The sequence below is a fragment of the Pantherophis guttatus genome, chromosome 7, assembly GCF_059756535.1.
Source record: "Pantherophis guttatus breed Tessera chromosome 7, ASM5975653v1, whole genome shotgun sequence".
NCBI classification, from domain to species: Eukaryota; Metazoa; Chordata; class Lepidosauria; order Squamata; family Colubridae; genus Pantherophis; species Pantherophis guttatus.
In genome coordinates this window covers 23,965,059-23,979,249 of record NC_142069.1, presented here as the reverse complement: position 1 = coordinate 23,979,249, position 14,191 = coordinate 23,965,059, and positions in this window count along the sequence as shown.

Below are 14,191 nucleotides of genomic sequence, written 5' to 3'. Positions count from 1 at the left end.
CTATATTCAAAGTTGAAAACTTAACAAGACTATACAGTATTTTGGCTTAAGATGTGCGAGCTCAGCCAGTGTGGTTTCTGAAGCATGCTTTACTACAAGTATATTATGTGAGTTACAAGTGTATTATATGAGTACAAACCATACCTTAATGCAGAGGTCTTCAAACTTGGCAGCTTTAAGACTTGTAGACTTCAACACCCAGAATTCTCCAGCCAGTTTAGCTAAGCTAAGCTAAGTTTGAAGACCTCTGCCTTAATGTGTTGTGAGACCACAAGTAGTGGTATTACTCTGATCATAATATTCTGAATGGCACCTATGGTGGTGGGTGCATCTGCAAACAACCTTAATTAAGGCAAGTGGTTGCAACTGTGTAATATTTTAGTATTGCAATAATAATTTTTCTTTGTCCACTAGATGACAGCATTACATCGATATTTTCCACCACCTCCATTTCACCTTGGCATTCTTTTCTTTCAAAGAAAACACTTTTCTTTAGTGTTAATGCCCAATAAAACTTTTGCACAACTTCTATAGGACACTACAGAAAGAAAGGGAACAGACAAAAAGCCACTTTAATGATTGTGAGGTCAGTCCCATTATGACCTTGGTTTACTTTAGTTTTCATATTCCTTGCATATTGAAAAAGAGCTTATAGTCTATTGTAGTACAAAGCCAAAAGAAATGAGCTTCGTTTCATTTACAAATGTTTGATTGATGAGATGGAGGAACAAAGTCCGTAAAACTTCATTCTCATATATTTGAAACTTCAGCAGTCATAAGATACGTGATTCTCACCACAGGAAGATGTTCAAGCTCCTTGATCAATTTGGTGGGCTCCATTCTGCAGTTTTTCCACCTCTGTTTTAAACCTTTAAAGCACAAGAATCAGAATTGTATGCAATCTCTCCAGTGGTGGGTTTCAATTTTTTTTACTACCAGTTCTGTGGGTGTGGCTTGGTGGGCGTGGCAGGGGAAGGATACTGTAAAATCTTAATTCCCTCCTCACTCCAGGGGAAGGTTACTGCAAAATCCCCATTTCCTCCCAATCAGCTGGGACTCTGGAGACAAAGAATAGATGGGGATGTGGTCAGTCAGAGGTGGTATTTACTGGTTCTCCGAACTACTCAAAATTTCCATACCAGTTCTCCAGAATTGGTCATAACCTGCTGAAACCCACTTCTGAATATCTCAGATCCTGAGATTGTATAAACGAATGCATTTTTATTTCCAGCTCTCTTCCTAAAGATTTACAGCATAGAATTTGCCTTTTTTTTTTTACAGTAGCTCTGCACTGAACTGACATCTTTATTGTCTGATTCATTATGTCCCCAAGGATTTTTTTAAAATGTATTAGTTTCAGAGAGCTCAATGTGTATCTGAAGTAAAGGGTTTTTGCCTTAATGTACATTAGTTAAACTGAATTTACTATTTGAGTGATACTTAACAGACACTCCATATTTGGTATGGTTTTTACTACGCTGAATAATATCACCTTTTTTGCTAGTCTGTATAGTATCATGTGCAAACTTGACCAGTTCTTGCTTACCTTTAAGTCAAATTCGATAGTATCACCCTAACACAGATCTTTGCTTTCTGATTTTTTTTAATTAAAAAAGCAAGTTTTAAGAACCATAATAATTTGCTAATTATTGCAGCCCAATATTCAACTGTGGAGTACATTTGTAGACCAATGTGCTTAGCAGAGGAAGTGAAATTAAATTGAATTATTCAATTTAACATTTGACATACTGTTACAGTTAAGACATCAGAATAGAAGCTGGGGGACCATAACTTCTAGCCCTGCTTAGGCACAAAGCCAGCTGGGTGACCTTGGGCTGGTCAAACCGTCTGAACCCCAAGAAACAGGTAATGATAAACCACTTCCAAAAAAAACCTTGGCAAGAAAACTTCAGGGACTTGTCCAGGCAGTTGCCAGGAGCCAACACTGACTCCAAGACACCAAAAATCAACTAGATATTGTTGGTTCAACAATTAATTAATTAATTAACCATTAACAATTAATGTTGTGGAACTTCCTCATATGGGAGATTTTCATACTACATAAATTAAAATAACAACAGTAACAACAGGGTAAATGTCAAAACATGTTAAATATATTACTTAGTGTTTTGTCGGTTCCACAGCAACACACGTTCATATCACCAAAAAAGGAAATGGATACATTCGGGGCATTTTTATTTTTAATTTTTTTTGTTTTTTTGTTTGCTTGCTTGCTTGCTGGTAGGATAAGAAAGAAAAGAAGCAAAGTAGAGGGAAAGGAATTCATGCAACTGAATGCAGTTTAAAAACATCATAAAATGGAAGGTTTACCCTGCTAACAATAAGTTCTGGTGACACAGTTGAAAATTCTGGTAGATAAGGAATCCCAACATCTGGCATTCTTTTGGTAAATGTGCTTGACGGTCTCATACATCAACATGTTGCCCATGTTTTCATCATAGGCATTTCTATGATATTTTAATTATCTTAATGCTCTTTGAACAAACTATATATTGAAGTAATCTGAATATGGCTTTCTTGCCAACTTTCTATCTTCCTGATATGTTGGGTATAACTTTTGAATTCTCAGACAATTGAATGTTGCTCAAGGCACAAGAGTGGAACAGACTGCTGTACACAATGAGTTTCATTAAATATAATTATAGGTAGTTCTGAGTAGATGTGGACAGTATTGTAGAATGAACTACAAATAAAAAACTATGTGGGCATCTTTTTACACCTGTAAAATAACTATTTTTTTGAATACAACTACTTGCAACATAAATGGACAGAATATATTTTTTTCAAAATTAGCCCTTAGTGAATGGGAAAATTTCACAGACTTGATATTGGCTGATTTTTGCATTTTGTTTTATAAAAAGCAAAAGATCTCAGAAGGAGGGGAAAAGCTTTGAAAGAGCATGGATTCCAAGGACTCACCTTGATCTCATTGGTGGAGATCCCTAAGTGATACGGTTAATTTAGAATAGTGTGATTCTATATGGCAATCTGATATTTTATATCAGGGGTCTCCAACCTTGGCAACTTTAAGACTTGGGGATTTCAACTCAGCTTTGCTGGCTGAGGAATTCTGGGAATTGAAGTCCACAAGTCTTAAAGTTGCCAAGGTTGGAGACCCCTGCTCTATATGGTAGATCTATGTAAGGTTTACAACACTGCCAGGCTGGAAAGACAGACCAAGAAATACACTGACAAAATAAAACAGATGAAAGTATTGCACAAACTGTGAGCTCCCGTTACTTGTCCCAGCTTCTGCCAACCTAGCAGTTCAAAAGCACGTAAAAAATTCAAGTAGAAAAATAGGGACCACCTTTGATGGGAAGGTAACAGCGTTCCGTGCACCTTTGGCGTTTAGTCATGCCGGCCACATGACCACAGAGACGTCTTCGGACAGTGCTGGCTCTTTGGCTTTGAAACAGAGATGAGCACTGCCCCCCCTAGAGTCGGGAACGACTAGGACATATGTGCGAGGGGAATCTTTACCTTTTAGAGGCTGGACTTAAAGATATTATTGGGATGTATATTTGATCAAGTTTTCAAAATCCTCCCCTGAACACAGCATCAGCAATGCTTAATTTTGCTGTCCAAAATTAGTTCATAATCATCCTCAACACAGATTGACTTTGGAAAGAGATTTTTGATTTGCCTGCCAAGAAAGATTTAGGAGTCACTGACCCACAGAGCAAAAAAAAAAAAAAAAAAAAACCAAAACCCAACAACCCACAAACCACCCTCTGCTGCCTTTATTCCATTTACCTTTGGGTGGTTTTTGTCTAACTCAGGTCCAACTCTCAGAATTAAATGGGAATCCTTGTTACTTTGGCAGGGGATTTTCATCTTTAATGGGAACAAAGAAAAATGAACAGTTAGTGCCTTTGAAGATCTGCTGTAATTCCAGTCAAAGTATTAGAAAAAGGAATCTGTTCTCTGTTCTCTGATGGAAGAGAAAGAAGCAGAAGAACTAAGATAGGGCAAAGAATTGCCTTGTGGATGAAAACAGCCATGAAGAGAAGTTGTTAGGGTAGCCTTTCTTAAGAAGTAACAGAGTGGTCAATGCCTGGAATGCACTACCTAACTGTAGTTTCTTCCCCAAACCCCCAAAACTTTAACCTTAAACTGTCTACTGTTGACCTCACCTAAGAGGTCTGTAAGGGGTGTGCATAAGTGCACCAGCGTGCCTACCGTCCCTGTCCTAATATTCCTTTTTACTTACTCTTTACATGTATTCAAATTATGTTTATACTTTTACCTGTTATCTTATATCTGCTTGACAAATAAACTTATGATTATGATTATGATCTCTGTGCAGGCTAATGTAAGATGATGGAAGTCATAAAGCCTCACATCTGCAGGAAATCAGGTTGGAGATGAAATTTAAAATACACAAACCTGAGAGGGAGTTTAATAAAAGTGAAGACTGCCATTCTGTTTTTGGCCACCATTTTAAATCATGATTTGCAGCAGTGGGTTTCACATTTTGTTGCTACTGGTTCACTGCACGCATGCACCTTCCACACATGCACCCAGCTTTCTGCACATGCGCCCAGCCTTCCGTGCATGTGCTTTGCTCACGTGTGCGTCTTCCGCGCATGTGCTCAGCCTCAAAACCGTGCCTAAATAGGATAGCATAGAGCCAGGGTGTGTGGCCGGGTGGCTGGGCCCACCCACGATCTCTGCTATCAATTCGGCCGAATTGGTACAAACCGGCTGAAAAACCACCTCTGTTGGTTTGTTGACTGAATCACAATTGGTTGCATTCATACAATACCCTCTCGGTTGTATTTGTATGTAAGATCAGAATTACAAAGAAAAGATTTCAGTACTCTTTTAGCCAAAATAAGTTAATTCCAATATCATATGATGATATCACATGATGATGTGGTTCCCATTTTCAAAAAAGGGGGGAAAAACAGACCCAGGAAACTACAGACCAATCAGTCTAACATCAATACCTGAGAAGATACTGGAAAAGATAATAAAAAAACAGATCTGCCAACACCTAGAAACAAGTAAAGTAATACCTAGCAGTCAGCACGGGTTTGTTAAAAACAGATCATGCCAAACCAATCTTATTTCATTCTTCAACATAGTGACTAAATTAGTAGACCAGCGAAATACTGTCTACATAATATACTTAAACTTCAGCAAGGCATTCAACAAAGTAGACCACAACCTACTTCTTTGTAAGCTAGAAAAAAGTGGGATAGATAGCTTCACCACCAGATGGATTCGCAACCGCCTGACAAACCATACTCAATGAGTAGTCCTTAATGGGTCTAAGTCTACATGCAGAGAAGTAAGCAGTGGGGTGCCACAAGGTTCCATCTTAGGCCCAGTACTCTTCAATATTTTCATAAATGACTTAGATGAGGGAATAGAAGGGGAACTCACCAAATTTGCAGATGATACTAAGCTGGCAGGAATAGCTAACACTCTAGAAGATAGGCTCAAGATCCAGATGGATCTTGACAGACTTGAACACTGGGCCCTATTTAACAAAATGAAATTCAATGTAGAGAAAAGTAAAGTCTTACACTTAGGTAAGAAAAACCAAAAGCACACATATAAACTGGGGGGAAACCAGGCTTAATAGCAGTGACTGTGAGAGGGATCTTGAAGTCTTAGCGGACAATCAGCTAAATATGAGCCAGCAGTGTGCAGTGGCAGCTTTAAAAGCCAATGCAATCTTAAATTGCATTAACAGAAGGATACAATCAAGATCAAGTGAGGTACTAATACCACTCTATAAAGCCCTACTAAGACCACACCTAGAGTACTGCATCCAGTTTTGGTCACCACACTATAAAAAAAGATGTTGAGATTCTAAAAAAAGTGCAGAGAAGAGCAACCAGGATGATTAGGGGACTGGAGACTAAAACATGAAGAATGGTTACAGGAACTGGGCATGGCTAATCTAGTGAAGAGAAGGACCAGGGGAGACATGATAGCAGTCTTCCAATATTTGAGGGGCTGTCACAGAGAGGAGGGGGTCAAGCTATATTCCAAAGCACCTGAGAGCCAGACAAGGAATAATGGATGGAAACTGAAGAAGGAGAGATTCAACCTGGAAATAAGGAGAAATTTGCTGACAGTGAGAACAATCAACCAATGGAACAGCTTGCCTTCGGAAGTTGTGGGAGCTTCATCACAGGAGATTTTCAAGAAGAGATTGGACTGCCATTTGTCAGAAATAGCTAGGGTCTCCTGCTTGAGTGGGGGGTTGGACTAGATGACTTATAAATAAACAAACAAACAAACGAATGAATGAATGAATGAATGAATGAATGAATAATAACTTTATTGTCATTGTACGTGTATACACAGTATACCCACACAACGAAATTCACTTAACACCCAAAGACCAGGTCCAACACACATAATAATCCCCAAACATACTCCCACCCACCACAATTCCCCTCCCCTAAGTCACTCAAACATCCACACAACAGACCAAGTAATACTGTCCAACAGCTCACTGATGGTGGCCCTTTAGTTCATTGTTGAGTGCAATTATAGCTCTGAGATAAAAACTATTCAGAAGGTCCCTTCCAACTTTGTTAATTTGTTAATAGATAGATAGATAGATAGATAGATAGATAGATAGATAGATAGACCCCTACACATGTACATGCATACACATACGCAATATATATATATATATATTTATATATATATAAATTGCCCTGAAAGGGTGACTCTGGGTGGTGTCACCTCCACAACAGAGGTCCTTTTCGTGGAAATATCCTTTACTTTATAAGGAACAGTCTGGCAATGAGTTGTGAATAAACAAAAAGCACTTTCCAAGCAAACCAATTTGTTTATATTTCAGATTTTGGCCTTGCTTATTAGCCAAAAAGTTAACCTCAAGCCAAATATTGTTACCAAACAGAAAGATAATGTCCTCATTTCCTCTTGGAACTTAGGAGGTAGATCATGTTTTCCCTGCTGAGTGCCAGGGTGACATTCAAGAGTAAATAACGTAACCCACAAGCATTATGGGAAATTAAAATTAAAGTGCTGTTCATTTCTTTAGTAAGCTGTTGTCATCACCTCCAGTAATGTAAGAGGCTTGCTCAAATCAGCACCCAGTTCTCAGCAATTCCTGAGAATTAAATTCTCATGGAAAGGTCTGAGTCAAGTGTATTTGTAAGTAGGCACTCAGTTAAATCTTGGCCCTATGCTTTCTGAAGTCCGGCCCTGCTCTTGAATATTACCATCAATTAGTCCTTTCCTTAAGAGCTTCCACTCTCAGCTGTAAGGAAATAAAAATGGACCAAAACATTACTACTACAGTTGAAGATTTATCATCATTATTTTTTGCCATTTGATTGCATTCATCAAGTACGCTCCCACAGAGAGGGACTCCTCAGGGTGCCATCAGCCAGGCAATGTCAGCTGGCGACCCCTAGTGGGAGGGCCTTCTCTGTGGCAGCTCCTGTCCTCTGGAACGATTTGCCCCCGGAGATACGAAGGATATTGGATCTCCAGGTCTTTTGCTGTGCCCTAAAAACTTTTCTTTTCCATCAAGCAGGGCTGGCGTGAACCCCCCCCCCTTTTCTAGCTTTTTTAGTTTTTTAAATTGTCAATGGGTTTTAGTTTGAATGTTTTAAATTTTGGGGCCAAAGTTATGAAATTCTTTCTAAAAATTTAAATTTTGTATTGGTATGTGTTTTAGTTTTGGCTGTGCACTGCCCTGAGTCCACTAGGAGAAGGGTGGTATACAAATTGAATAAAATAAATAAATAAAATAAATCAATTAATTAATCAGTTGAATAATTGAGTAAACCCAGGGGTCGGCTGCTGGGGGTTCTCAGGGGTTTGGAAGAATCTATAGCTAAGATTCTGTGCAGTTCGGAGAACCCTCAAACCCCACTCCTGGCTGGCCCCGTCTATCCCGCCCCTCCCAGGAGTCCCCACGTGGCCCATTTTGGATGCAGGTAAGTGCAGGGTGTGCGTGGAGGCTCGGGAAAGGCAAATAACGGGCCTACCGGAAGTTTTTGCCCTCCTGGAGGTGCAGGGAAAGCCTCCGGAGCCTGGGGAGGGCAAAAACGTCCCACCCCCGCTGTGGTGCAAGAGGCCAACTAGGCCACGCCCACCATGGCCATGCCCACCCAGCAACTGGGCAGAGAACCCCTTGCTAAAATTTTTGAAGCCCACCCTTGAGTAAATCTACATATATGTGCACGTCTGTTATTAGATACCTTGATTTTAGAAGAAAGCATATACTTAAAAAAGAACTTGACAAACAAAAATGAATCAATGAACTAAATTTATACCTTAAGCCTTCTTATATTTACTAAGTATTTATAAGTATATTTACTTATAATTTCAATGAAATCTCCTCCTGTGTTCTTTGCCTGCTTGCTTGATTAGGACATTCTATTCTCCTTTTCTGTATACATAGAGGTTTGTGTATCCAGAATGGATCATTAAAACCAGAAGTTAAAATATATATATTTTTAAATGGTTAAATTCCAAATAGAGAAATGTACAGAAAAGACCAAATTTCTGGACATTTTTTTTATCAAGGCTGCATTTCAGTGTGATCCCCTTACTGACTTTAGGGAGAAAAAATTGTTTGTTTGTTTGCTTGTTTGTTTGTTTATTAAATTTGTATACCGCCCTTCTCCCGAAGGTCTCAGGGTGGTGAACAGCCAAAATTAAAATACATACAGTATAAAAATTAAAATAAATTAAAACAGAATTAAATCAGTTTGGCTTCCTTAAATTTTAAAACCCTTTACCCATAAAATAGCCCATTAAAATTTTAAGCCAGCCCGGCTTGCTGAAATAAGAAGGTCTTCAACGCTTGGCAGAAAGTACAGAGGTCTGGGATCAGTCATATTCTTGGGGGTAGCTCGTTCCAGAGGGTGGGTGCCCCCACAGAGAAGGCTCTCCCCCTGGGGGTCGCCAGTCGACATTGCTTGACCGACGGCACCCTGAGGAGACCCTCTCTGTGGGAGCAGATTGGCCAGTGGGAGGTTATCAGTGGCAGAAGGTGGTCTCATAAATATCCGGGCCCTAAGCCATGGAGCGCTTTAAAGATGAGAACCAATACTTGAAGTGCACCCAGAAGACCACCGGGAGCCAGTGCAGCTTGCACAGGAGAGGTGTTACATGGGAGCGCCATGTCGCCCCCATAATTACCCGCGCAGCTGCATTCTGGACCAGCTGGAGCCTCCGGGTGCTTCTCAAGGGGAGCCCCATGTAGAGACCATTGCAGTAGTCCAGGCAAGAGGTGACGAGGGCGTGGATGACCGTGCATAAGGAGTCCCGATCCAGAAAGGGATGCAACTGGCGTATCAGGCGAACCTGATAAAAAGCCCCCCTGGCCACGGATGTCATATGCTCTTCTAAAGACAGCCGTGCATCCAGGAGGACGCCCAAGTTACGAGCCCTCTCCATGGGGGCCAATGACTCGCCCCCAATAGCCAGCGATGGCACCAGCTGGCTATTGGCAGCCGGCAGCCACAGCCACTCAGTCTTGGAGGGGTTGAGTCGGAGCCTGTTCCTCCCCATCCATACCCGCATGGCCTCCAGGCACCGGGACATCACTTCAAGGGCATCGTTGGCATGGAGATGTACAGCTGAGTGTCATCAGCGTACAGTTGGCACTGCACCCCAAATCCACGGATGATCTCACCCAGCGGCTTCACATAAATGTTGAACAGGAGAGGCGAGAGGACCGACCCTTGTGGCACCCCACAAACAAGGTGCCTCGAGGTCAACCTCTGCCCCCCAGCCAACACGGACTGCGACCAGTTGGAGAGATAGGAGGAGAACCACCGTAAGACGGTGCCTCCCACTCCCAACCCCTCCAGCCGGCGCAGCATGATACCATGGTTATTCTGCAGCCCGATTGATTTAGATACCATGTAGGGAAAAGAGATACAGGTAGTCCTCAAGTTACGACCCCAATTGAGCCCAAAATTTATGTTGTTAAGTGAAACATTTGTTAAGCGAGTTTGCCTCATTTTATGACCTTTCTTGCCACTGTTGTTATGTGAATCACTGCAGTTAAGTTAATAACACGGTTGTTAAATGAACCTGGCTTTCTCATTGACTTCGGTTATTGGAAGGTCACAAAATCTTCTGATCCCCAGACATACGGTAGCAACGGTCATAAGTATGAACCAGTTGCCAAGCCTCTGAATTTTGATCATGTGACCATAGGGATGCTGCAATATAACTGTGGAAACTGTGGTCATAAGTCTCTTTTTTCAGTGCCATTGTAACTTTGAATGGTCACTAAACAATTTTTTTTGCTATAAATCAAGAATCAATAGAGCCTCCGTGGTGCAGTGGACTAAAGTGCTATTAAGTGCTAGCACTTAGCTGCCAGCTGCCTGCAATTAGTGCAAGTTCGAATCTCACCAGGCTCAAGGTTGACTCAGCCTTCCATCCTTTTGAGGTAGGTAAATTGAGGACCCGGATTGTGGGGGCAATAAGCCAACTTTGTATAGAACAACACCGCTTGGGGAGGGAGGCGTAAGCCCTAATAAGCAGGTATATACAAAAAAAGTATGCAGGCTATTGCTATAATGCATTGTAAGTCGCCCTGAGTCTACGGAGAAGGGTGGCATATAAATTGGACTAATAAATAAATAAGAACTACCTGTATTTAGAATATTGGCCCAAACTGGTGTCAGCATTCATGAGAGTTATTACCACTTGCATATGTATACCAGGGGTGAAATCCAGCAGGTTCTGACAGGTTCTAGAGAACCGGTAGTGGAAATTTTGAGTAGTTCGGAGAACCGGTAGCAGAACTTTTTAAGTAGTTTGGAGAACCGGTAGCGGAAATTTTGAGTAGTTCAGAGAACCAGCAAATACCACCTCTGGCTGGTCCCAGAGTGGGGTGGGAATGGAGATTTTGCAATATCCTTCCCCTGCCATGCCCATCAAGTCACACCACGCCCACTGAGCCATGCCCACAGAACCGGTAGTAAAAAAAATTGAATAAAACAGGCATCCTGCCTCTTTCACAGGAAAAATAAATTAAACATAGTGTAACTAGATAGAGGAATGTCACTTTACATTGTGGTGAGCAATTGATCAGGGTTCTACTGTATATTCAGAGCTGTAAGAAACTTCTTCATTTTTTGTTTCTATATGATGATCATCTGATTACATATCTGTCCACTGTGGCCATCATCAGATGACCATAGAACAGCTTTATTTCTTCTGTTACTCATTGATTCCAAGATTACTATTCCTACTGGTTTCATATACATGTCAGAAAGATTCAGGGATAAACAAATCTTTTTAATTGTATCATGTGGATATCATGAGGAAATGAAATGGCTGCAAGAGATGCCTAGAAGACAAAGTGTAAGTCCAACTGAGCACTAATAAGAGCTTTCATTGAGGAGTAGCTTGTGGTAATAAAGGCAGCAAAACATGCTTATTTCTTTGCTTTAAGGTGTCCACAGATAGTTTCCCAGTCACCTTGCCATGATTTGATTTCTCCAAGAATGAAGGAGTTGGTGGATTACTGGCAGGGTCATTGTGAGGATTGTGCTATACCTAGCATCTGGTGGACAAAGTGACTTAAATCCACTTGAAGTGGAACTCCAGCTTGGGTGGTTCTTTGGAGATGACTGGGGGGCAGTCTTATCTAGTTATCTGAATGTTTAATTCTTCTCGAGGAAATGGGAGGGGGAGAGACCCAGCCCTAGTTTTTGCTACTTGGAGGTGTTCCAGATTTTGGGTATAATCAACTATGGAAGTTATTTCTACATCCTAGGAGAAAGCAAGCTTTCAATTTGAGTAATAGTCATACCAGCTGGAAACTTCTCCAGAGTTTCAATGAAGCCTTTAGCTTCCAGTTGTGAATTTTCTTATTAGGTCTTTCAATCCCGCAGAAAAGAATAGTTACCAAAATATAAATCCCACACAATAAAGTTGAATATGAGAATGTGGTTTAGAACACACACTGAAGATCTTGGCAAACAGTTATACTTTTATGAGAAGATTATCTCTACAGACATACATTCATGCAAGGAGGCCTTGGGTCAGATTGGACTGTTAGCAGTCTAATTGTCTAATTAAGCAGCCAATGGAGCAATAGTTGAAGAAAATAATAATAATATTCTGTGGAAGTGCTGAGAAATCGACACTTGGTTTGTTTGCAAGTTCATCTGCTTGTAGGAGAGTTTGGAAATCTTCAGGTTCACTTCTCAGCAGCAACAGCAGCAGTTGTGAAATCTCAGGAGGCAAATGGGCCACCCAGAGTGCGTCAGTATCAGCTGGACAGCTGTGATGTGTATGCAAATGCCAAAGCATAAATGTCCTGGCGGGAAAAGCAGAAACAGTGGCCAGCACATACAGAAGAGTTCCTGGGTTTCTGTTACACTTAAAGTTGAAGCCAGTTTTTGCAGTGATCCATCCCAGTGGCAGAAGCTGAAAGAGCTGCAACAGGTTTTGGTTAGGTAAATGTATCTCACAGAAAACAGAGACACCAAGAAGGCTGCTGTGCCTGTACCTACGTCTGGGATGCCTAAAGATGCATCTTGCCTGGGATTTGTCTTAATGTTGATAGACAAAAGACAGGCAAGTAGAACTTTCCCCACTGGACTAGGAACATCAAGAAATCATTCTGTGACTGTAGAATTACACAATGTATACTTTTATAAATGCTAGGCTATTATTTTTGAGAGTGATTTGGGGACATCTGCAGATGAGACCATCCAGGGGTGCTATTCAGCAGGTTCTGACAAATTCTGGAGAACTAGTAGCAGAAATTTTGGGTAGTTCGAAGAACTGGCAAATACCACCTCTAGCTGGCCCCAAAGTGGGGTGGGAATGGAGATTTTGCAGTATCCTTCCCCTGCCATGCCCACCAAGCCACACCATGCCCTCCAAGCCACGCCCACAGAACCGGTAGTAAAAAAAATTGAATTCTACCGCTGAGACCATGCCATCTCTTGGATGACTCTTGGAGAAAGAGTCATGCGGTGGAGGTTGGAGACTCCCTACTAAGAAGGAGGCAAGTATATGCAAACTAGACCTATCATTTTAGGTAGTCATGGCACAGTACAACAGGCTACTTCTGCTGACTGCGGGCTGCTAGCAGTTCGATACTGACTGGCTCAAGGTTGACTCATCCTTTCATCCTTCCAAGGTCAGTAAAATGAGGACCCAGATTGTGGGGGGCAATATGCTGACTCTTTAAACCACTTAGAGAGGGCTGTAAAGCACTATGAAGTGGTATATAAGTCTAAGTGCTATTGCTAGTCAGTATTCAAGCCACGACAAAAGATACTGCCAGAAATCATTAAACCCAGTATTATTCTAAAATGCCAAATGAGAATCAGCGAGAGGAAGCATTGAATGGAATTTCAAAGACAAGTCCAGGGTTAGAAAATGTAGGAACTGAAGGCATAAATAGTGTCCTTACTACTTTTCCCTGTCAAAGGTCAGGTTCTTAGTAGGCAGGAATACCAAAATATTAGTACTCATGATTAGGCATACACTGGTTACAATATAAAGATGCAAGATTTATTTCAAAAACCTCTCACAGATTTTCGTTGGAGTATACGATTAAAACCAAATTAAGGAACATGTGGGAGGAAGAAGAAGAAGGCAAGATAGTAGATGTTGTGTGTCATTCATGAACAAGAAAATGCAACAGGACAATCACCACGTCCTTTTTTTTGCCCTGCCCATTAGAATAATCATCAGATTATTCTGCAGTGTATCTTAATCAGGATCATCAGGAAATAAGATTTAAAGATCACTGTTATCTCCCACCAACAAATTTAAAAAAATATGGGATTATAGTTCACTTTTCCTTTTTCTTGCGAACATTGATCTGTGTCCCAACTTGTCCCATTAAATATTAATGTTTGTATTAATATTTATATCTGTGGATACACAAAATTCATTCACTTCTTGAGACTTTCCTTTCATCTTTCATTGCCTACATCCAAACTGTGTGATTTTTTTTTATTTTTGAAATATCCAGGTTCTGCTATTTTCATCTCTATTGTGATTACTGAGCATTTCCCTTCTGTTCCATTGCTCTGCTTTAGTCAATTCAGAAAGAGCAACATTTCTACTATTTTAGGTTTGAAAGAGAATCCTACTGCTTTATAAAGTTCCTTTGTTCCTATATTTCTTTCTTAGGTTATCTTGAAGTCAATCGAGCAACTGACAAAGTTGGTTTATT